The sequence below is a fragment of the Neophocaena asiaeorientalis genome, unplaced genomic scaffold (genome assembly GCF_003031525.2).
Source record: "Neophocaena asiaeorientalis asiaeorientalis breed wild unplaced genomic scaffold, Neophocaena_asiaeorientalis_V1.1 scaffold308, whole genome shotgun sequence".
In the NCBI taxonomy this organism is placed as follows: Eukaryota; Metazoa; Chordata; class Mammalia; order Artiodactyla; family Phocoenidae; genus Neophocaena; species Neophocaena asiaeorientalis.
Genome location: NW_020172768.1, coordinates 459038 through 468497, shown reverse-complemented (window position 1 = coordinate 468497; position 9460 = coordinate 459038).

The following is a 9460-nucleotide window of genomic DNA, read 5'->3' as shown; positions in this document are numbered from 1 at the left end:
TACTGGTGAAATGAATGATGTTCAAGACATGTGGATTGGTTAGAAATATTGACGAACGAGGCACTTTTCATGAATGAACTGCGTAGCCCGGTAGCCCGCATCCTTCAGAACAGTGCCTAGGCCCAGAATTTTGCCTGGTCGTATTTTAAGAAACGTATACAGGATCTGGCTGCCTGGCATTGCTTAAAAAGTGATCTGAAAAAAAAAAAAAAAAGGTTCTGAAGAACCTAGGGGCAGGACAGGAATAAAGACGTAGATGTAGAGAATGGACTTGAGGACACGGGAAGGGGGAAGGGTAAGCTGGGACCAAGTGAGAGAGTAGCATGGACATATATACACTACCAAATGTAAAAGAGATAGCAAGTGGGAAGCAGCCGCATACATAGCACAGGGAGATCAGCTCTGTGCTTTGTGACCGCCTAGAGGGGTGGGATAGGGAGGGAGGGAGGGAGACGCAAGAGGGAGGGGATATGGGGATATGTGTATATGTATAGCTGATTCACTTTGTTATACAGCAGCAACTAACACAACACTGTAAAGCAATTATACTCCAATAAAGATGTTTTTTTAAAAAAAGTGATTTGCGTCTACTGTGAGTGAAATTTGCTTGCAAGATGCTTGATGGAGTGACTGATTCTCAGCTGGGGACAATTTTGCACCTCCTGCCCCTGACCAGGGCATTTACAATGTCTGGAGATATTCTTGTTTGTCACAATTGTGTGTGTGTTTTGTGGGAAGCCATTGGCATCTTGTGGGTAGAGGCCAGAGATGCTGCTAAACATCCTACAGTGCATAGGACAGTCCCCTTCCCCAACAAAGAATGACCCACCCCCAAATGTCAATAGTGCCCAGAAACCCTGGAAAAGGATAGAGCTTCAACTTCATTGAACCCACAGAGCTGGCTGTAGGACTGTTTTTGTAGCTAATTGCTAATGTTTGCATGTGTGGCAGAATTTAGTCTGTGCCTCTCTTTCACTGTAATTTAGGACCTGCTGGTGAAGTTGGAGGGAAGTTACCAATGTCTGTCAAAAAGAACCTAATAGGGACTTCCCTGGTGGTGCAGTGGCTGGGAATCCGCCTGCCAGTGCAGGGGACATGGGTTCAAGCCCTGGTCCAGGAAGATCCCATATGTCGTGGAGCAACTGAGCCTGTGCATCACAACTACTGAGCCTGTGCTCTAGAGCCCACGAGCCACAGCTACCGAGCACGCATACCACAACTACTGAAGCCCAGGCACCTACATACCATGCTCCGCAACAAGAGAAGCCACCACAATGAGAAGTCCACGCACTGCAACGAAGAGTAGCCCCTGCTCGCCGCAACTAGAGAAGCCTGAGCACAGCAATGAAGACCCAACACAGCCAAAAATAAATAAATAAATTTATGAAAAAAAAAAAAAAGAACCTAAAATTTGTGCAAGACCAAGCTGTCTTAGGTCAGTTTGACACAACAATGTAGAGTCTCAGGGATGTTTTTACTTTGGAAACTTTAAATTTTGTTAATTCCTGCCTTTAAAAAGAAACAACTACCTTCCACTATCACCATCATATAGTAACTGAATAAAAATCTTTAATACCAAAGACATTTCTTCCCCCCCAACTTTTTTTTTTTTTTTTTTGGCTGCATTGGGTCTTTGTTGCTGTGCGCAAGCTTTCTCTAGTTGCGGCGAGCGGGCCCTACTCTTTGTTGCTGTGGATGGGCTTCTCATTGCAGTGGCTTCTCTTGTTGTGGAGCATGGGCTCTAGGTGCGTGGGCTTCAGTAGTTGCAGCACGCGGGCTCAGTAGTTGCGGTGTGCATGCTCTAGGGCATGTGGGCTTCAGTCGTTGTGGCATGCAGGCTCTAGAGCACAGGCTCAGTAGTTGTGGTGCATGGGCTTAGTTGCTCCACAGCATGTGGGATCTTCCTGGACCAGGGATTGAACTCGTGTCTCCTGCATTGGCAGGTGTATTCTTAACCACTACGCCACCAGGGAAGAAAGACCCTTTAATACCAAATACATTTAATAAGAATGATCCTTTAAGTAAAATATGTTCAGCTTTTTAAAAAACTCACTTTTTTCCCTCAACTCATTGCATTACGATTTGCTCCAGTTTCCCCTCATACTGGCAAGAATGTGCCCAATTTAGAAGCAGATGTTGCTCTTTTTCTCTTTAAAGGGTATCTTGGATCCAAGGACCAGCCTAGAAAAGGGACCATCTTTCCCAGAGAAGATTGAGAAAATCTTCAGGCAGCCAGGCCACTGGGACATCCTTCCTTCACAGGGCTGAAAATCCACAAATGGTACACCCCTCCCCCAAAGAAAACAAAACAAAAACCAAGTAGCATGACTCCCATTCTACAGAGGAGAAAAGACGCTTCAGCCACTTGTCCAAAGTCATATGGCTCATATGTTTTCCAGTATCTGAGCCCAGATCTCTCTGCCTCTGAGATCTCAGAAAGGAAACATCTCTTCCGGGATGTGGCCTAAGGACTGTGAGCATGTTTCCATGCAGCGTCTGATGGATCATAGGATTGAATGTTCTTTGGTGGATCATCTGGTCCAGAGATTCCCAATCTTAAACATGATAGATCCGTGAACCTTTTAATTATATACTTTGATTTTTTCCAAGGAAAAAGATTTTTTTAAAAAACCCCAAAACCTGACACTACTAATACCATTTCAGCAAAGAAAGGATATTTTAATGCTAGGAGAATAGAAAGGAAATAATTCATTCCTTCATTCATTCAACAAATATTTATCAAGTGCCCATTACATACAGGTATTCTGGGTGTTGGTGAAAAAACACAGAATGAGAATAGCAAAGTCCTTGTCCTCTTGGATCTGACGTTGCAATAACAATCTCCGTTCTTTAAGTGAAATAAATTTAACTCTATGAAAGATTCTTCCAGTGTTCTTATTGTTCTCTTTTCATCTTAATCAGTAAAATCCTTGTGTGGCAGCGCTGGTCCACAGACGAACATTTGGGAATTCTGCATCTAATGCATTTGTCTGTTTCCAGGGACAGAGCCCTGAAGTTACCTCAGACAGAAGAAAATCAAATCAAAATTTAGATGCTGTCTGGATTCTCACAGGGCTCAAATGGGAAATGGGGCATGGCTTTGTACACCACTGGGTGGCATGAGCCAGGTTTCCATGAGTGCAACTTCTGACGCTTTGGTTTTATCGGTAAAGTGGCGATGTCCGCCTCACTTTGCCTGCTTTTTCTACACCTTCACGGATAACTCTGGAAACCCTGCAAAGCATTCCAAGCACCTTTCCATCTCCCAGTTCATTGAAGCTCATTAACAGTGCTGGGAGGCTAAGTTCATTTCCCAAACAGGGAAATTGAGCCCCAGGAAGAGGTCACCTGGCAAGGCAGAGATGGCTTTAGGACCAATCCCAGCTCTTCTGCTTTTCATCCGTGGATCTACTCATGGGACAAGTCAGAGTTATCTCTGTTCAGAATAGAAAAGGCCAGAAGCATCTCCAGGCCTCTGTACCAACAGCCTTGTTTGTTTCTTCCCCCCAATTGTTTGGGTTCTACCTCTTCCAAATCACCCTTCCCACTCTGCCTGAAGCAGTGACCTAGGAGTTCAGGGTAACGGGTTTGCATGGCTAGTATCTCTTACTTGTTGAGCTATCCAGCAGGCTTAAATTACTTGAGCAAAAAAATTACTCAAATACTGGGACATCCCTGGTGGCACAGAGGATAAGACTCCATGCTCCCAATGCAGGGGGCCTGGGTTCAATCCCTGGTCAGGGAACTAGATCCCACATGCATGCCACAACTAAGGAGCTGGTGAGCCACAACTAAGGAGCCCTCCTGCTGCAACTAAGACTCAGCACAACTTGTTTGTTTTTTGTGGGGTTTTTTTGTGTGTTTTTTTTTTTTCTGTGGTACATGGGCCTCTCACTGTTGTGGCCTCTCCCTCTGTGGAGCACAGGCTCCGGATGCACAGGCCCAGCAGCCATAGCTCATGGGCCCAGCCGCTCCGCGGCATGTGGGATCATCCCGGACCGAGGCACGAACCCACGTCCCCTGCATCGGCAGGCGGACTCTCAACCACTGCGCCACCAGGGAAGCCCTGTTTTTTAAAAAAAAAAATATTTATTTATTTATTTGGCTGCATCGGGTCTTAGTTATGGCATGTGGGCTCTTTCATTGCAGCACGGGCTCTCTAGTTGTGGTGCACAGGCTCAGTAGTTGCGGCGCGCAGGCTCCAGAACATGTGGGCTCTCTAGTTGTGGTGCGCAGGCTCTAGAGTGCACGGGCTTAGTTACCCCATGGCAAGTGGGATCTCAGTTCCCCAACCAGGGATTGAACCCGTGTCCCCTGCATTGGAAGGCAGATTCTTAATCACTGGACCACCAGGGAAATCCCAATAAATAAATATTAAAAAAAAACCACTGAAAACGTGTCCCTGAGAGAGGGCACAGTGAAGAGGTAGGAGCAAAGGAGGAGAAGTAGGCCTGAAAGTCTGAGGTTGCAAGGCTGTTCAAGGAGCTCCCCAGGCCACCAAAATCCTCAAGGTGGAAATGAGAAGGCCGGGGTCCTTGCCAAGCTTGACAGTTGGAAAATAAACACTGAGCTTCCCCTACTCTGTGTGAGCTTGGTTACGTTTGCTTTAGAGAAAGGAAAGTCTGGCTGGGATCTTCAGGCAGCGTCCTGTCTCTCCTCTGGCCTCCAGGCAGGCCTGCGTTGCACCAGTCCTGGTGAGTGCCATTGGACTGCACTCCCCTCCCTCCAGCCAGGGCTGTGCAAGCCCTCAGCCCCCTCCATGCAAACTCCTGCTCTTCCCGGTGACCTTCCACGGAAGCTTCCTTGGCCGATGAGAGCGTGGGCCTTAACAGGCCTAACCTTGTTAACGCTCATTCTACTTTCTTCTTTAAGTATGGAATTCATTCTCAGTCACTGGTGCTATTGCCACGGAGAAGGGTGACTGCGTGACCGTACAAAACAGTGCCTGATACCAAGGTCTTTCTGTTCGGTGCTGAGAAGTGTGAAGGAATTTTCTGAGGGAGATGCATCTCTTTTTATTTTGTTTTTTAGGCAAAGGCTAAAAATGACTTCGTGGTTCCTGAGCCCATAACAACTGCAAACGAAATGAAGAATACCAGGAAGCATGGCTGGGATGGGAGAAACATCCTTGGCCACGGATGATCTCCAACATGCACAACCAAGAGGTGATTTCTTTTGGTAGAATATTTTATTATTTTTAATTGAAATATAACTGACATGTAACGTTATATTAGTTCAGGTGTACAACATAATGATTCCATATTTGTATATATTGCAAAATGATCACCACAAGAGGTCTAGTTAACATCCATTACCACACATAGTAACAAATTGTTTTTCTTGTGATGAGAACTTTTAAGATCTACTCTCTTAGCAACTTTCAAATGTACAAAACAATGTTATTAACTATAGACACCATGCTGAAGAGGTCACCTTTTATATATAGCGTTTATTATGCTATTTAATATATATGTCCAAACATGCGATGCGCTTAGTTTCTGCTGTCAATAAGTGTTGGATCAATTAGTTAATCAATGAGTGAATACAATCTGTATTTCTATCCAGCATTATTCAGACCACATGTGGAATATTATGTTCAATTCAAGGCAGGCTCTGTTTTAAAGTTCAGAGATCCATAGTGGTGAGAGGGCTAAAAAATGATGTGTTACAAGGAGCAGTGCAGGTTCTGGGATATTTATTCTGGGAAAGAGAATCCTCAGAGAAAACAGTAGAGCTTTGGAATGTTTGTTTGTTTGTTTAATATTGGAAATGCTTCTCTGTAGCAGTGAGTTTTCTTCCATGTGATTCTGGTGGTCAGAACAGGGATCCGTAGTACAGGTGACGTGGAAGTAAACTGAGCCTTCGTAAGAGGGAGTCATCGAACTGCCTCGGATCTTTTAGGTGGTAGGCCTACTTTGGGTAGAAATGGGTAAATGTAGGTAAGACCATTTATCCTCTGAAAGTGCACTATTTAAAGGAGTGTGAATATGGTCATATGTAGATATGCATGTAAAGATGCAGAAGCACATAACAGTGTTTCCTAACTTTTATTAAACACCACGTGCTGGACTCACTAACCACTTTCCATGCATTGTCTCATTTAAAGCTCCCAGCCATCCTGTGACGAGGTGGGACCATTTATTTATGTCCCCATTTTACATGGGACGAAGACTCTGAGAGGTCCCAGATAATATACCCAAGGGCACATAGCCAGGTAGACTTGGGTTGAACATCCAGGAGTGTCTGATGATCAGCCTCATAAAAGAGGATCTGTGGGCTTCCCTGGTGGCGCAGTGGTTGAGAGTCCGCCTGCCGATGCAGGGGACACGGGTTCGTGCCCCGGTCCGAGAAGATCCCACATGCCGCGGAGCGGCTGGGCCCGTGAGCCATGGCCGCTGAGCCTGCGCGTCCGGAGCCTGTGCTCTGCAACGGGAGAGGCCACAGCAGAGAGGCCCGCGTACCGCAAAAAAAAAAAAAAAAAAAGAATCTGTGATTTGTATTTAAACGCAGACACACATTCTGAGACTGTGCATTTATTACAGAGACCACATACATACCTGCTGTTGTCCGATTTAGTCATTGGCTCATGGGACAGTGGGACTGCAGAGTGGGTGGTGTAGCTTCTCTTCTGAGTGATGGGCTTTCCCCACCTCCTTCAGGATCTGCTTACCTCAACTTCGAGGAGCCCAAAGGCCCATGGCTGGGCTGGCAGGTTTCCCTGCCATGGCCCATCAGAATAGAAATAACCTCAGGTTTCTTTAGTTGAAGCAAATGAAGTTTTCTGTGCCTTATTTCATTTTGGTTTTTGTGTGTTTTGTGTGCATGTGTGCATATACACATGGGTTCTTGTTTTTATTTTCCTAATGGACGAAGTTGGCATGGGAGAAGCTGAGCTCTCTGCAGCAGGCAGAAGCCTCCCAATGAATGAGGATGGTTAAATGAAAGGAGATGCTTTTCATAATTTGTCTCAAACAATCACTTAATGGGCGCAGGAAATTTCTGCGAAATGGGTGAATAGCGTAGGTCCATTTTATCAGCCGCTTAATGAAGTAAAGCCCGCTGGCTTTTAAGACCCAGGCAGCAAACAAAAAGTGGTCTTTATCCTCACACACCAAATCTGTGCGTCAGTAAAGTGCAGGCCCTGACAGGAATTTCAATTATTTAATCAAAAAGAAAATGAAAGAGGTCTTAAGTGTTGTGATTCGAAGACAGCCTTTTCATAGACCAATCTAGTGTGTGCTCACATTGAATATGAAGCAAAATGGGAAGGAAATTAAGGCAGCTTCGGTTTAAATCATGTGATTGCAAATAGTAAATTAGTTTCTCGATGTTTTCATTTAAGTGTTTAAGTGGAAGGTTTTATTCCTAATGTAGTGTAGTGACACGGAAGAGAACCCTCGCGGACTCCAGCTTCGCCGTCCTCGTTTGGTGATGCATTTACGCTGGGGCGGGAGAGGGGGGGAAGGGAGGCTAAGATGGAGAGAGAAGGGGAAGGGGGCCTCAGTCACGTTGTGATGCTTTTGTTTCAAATTGCTACCGAAGTAGCTTTCACAGCAAACTCATTAATCAAGCAGATGAGTAACGTCTGTTGAAAATGTACTAAGCAAAATGCATTTAATTTGGAAAGGAAATCTGGAACTGCATTAGTCAGAGCATTTAAATGGCAACATTATCCATTCGCCTGTTGTTTTGTTTGATGCGGGCTCACCGAGTTTGTTCTTAAGGGATAAGGGTTGGTAAAACTGGTCGGCATTGAACTTCAGAGAAAACATGCCCCTCTGGCTTTCAAAGGCTTCTGGGTGGTTTTGCTGGGGCTCAAACGAGAGCCTGCTGTTGGCATGGGCGAAGGTGTCACAGGAATCTCTCGGGTAAAGTACTAATTGGGTTGGACTGAGTTGACCTCTGGCTGATGCAACAAGTAGCTGGAGGTCATTTCTTTGCAAATGAGCATCCCTTTGTGTTTGTAATTAGCTTTGATTGTTCGGCTGGGGGCTTACAGCTGTGCAGGAGATCAGGCTCTGGGTTCACTCCATAGAACAACAGTGAGTGGACTTTTAATATCAAATTAAGCACTAGGGCTTGGCATCTCTGAGGGTTAGACTCTCCAGCGTCCCTCCTGCAGCCCACAGTGAGAAGAGTATTATGGTGAATGTGTCTTTAACTGGCACTGTCTTGGCTCTGCTAGGATTACTGACCCTCGTGTATGTTTCAGTTTCATTCACCCAAAGTCCCACCTCCTCCATAAAGTATTCCTTGCCTGCTTCAGGCCAAGAGATCTTTTTTTTTCTAGACTCCTAGAAAGCTTTTGGTCTATGTTTCTGTGATGCTTTCTGGACACTTGATACTGAGCATACACTAACTTACCATTGCCCAACTTTCTTTTTATGGTTGAATGGTATTTTTGCTCTTTTTATTATGGAAATTTTCAACAAATAGAAAAACAAAGAAAATAGTATAAGTAACTTCCAAGTACTGATCACTAAATTTTAACAATTATTAACCTCTTGTCATATTTATTTCATACCCCCTGACCCAGCCCCTGCGATTTACTTACATTTCTCCATTATTCTAAAAGTATTTTTTATGATTGGTGCGTTCAAAGCAGGATCTAATCAAGGACCACACATAGTGTTTGATTTTGTGTCTTAAGTCTCCAGTCCTCACTTTATTTTTATTTTCCTTGTGGCATTGCCTTTTTGAATGAAATGGGGAATTGTCCCATGGAATCCTGGATCTCCTGAATTTCTCTCACTGCTTCTATGCAGCATAGTTTAGCTTGCTTTTGTATCCTTCGTATTTTCTGTAACTTAAAGTTGGATCTAAGCCTGATTGGATTCAGGTTAAACATTTGGCAGGGATACTTTACAGGCAATGATGTGTGCTTCATGTAGCATCACAACAAGGGCACGTGGGATGTCTGGTTGTCCCACCATTAGGGATGCTAAGATGGATCACTGGGTTGTAATGTTGACAGTCTGATGGCACTGTATAGAGTTACATTTCCTTGTTTGTAAACAGCAAGTAATCTGAAGGGTATTACTTTGGTGCCATTAACAAAACCCAGCTTCCCTATTTCACAGCAAGTGAGAGCCAAGGATGTGCATTAGAGTTTCCTGTTTTCTGCAGCACCTCATAGGAAGAGATGTAGTAATATTAAAAAATACTGGTTGAAGGTATGAATGAACGAATGGATGGACACATGAGGTTCTGAGTGAATAAAGTGAAAAACTTAACATAATGAGAAATTCTGCAAACCCACCTGTGAAATACAAAACTAAGCTAATTATGTTTACTTTGCTGTATAACTTGGAGAGAATATATTAAAGCATGTAATACAATGCCAATCACAGAGTAAATGCTAGAAGCTATTACCCTTAATAATAATTAACATTTTCATCCTGCTTGACAGTTTTTTTTTTTTTTTTTTTTTTTTTTTTTTTTTGGTACGCGGGCCTCCCCC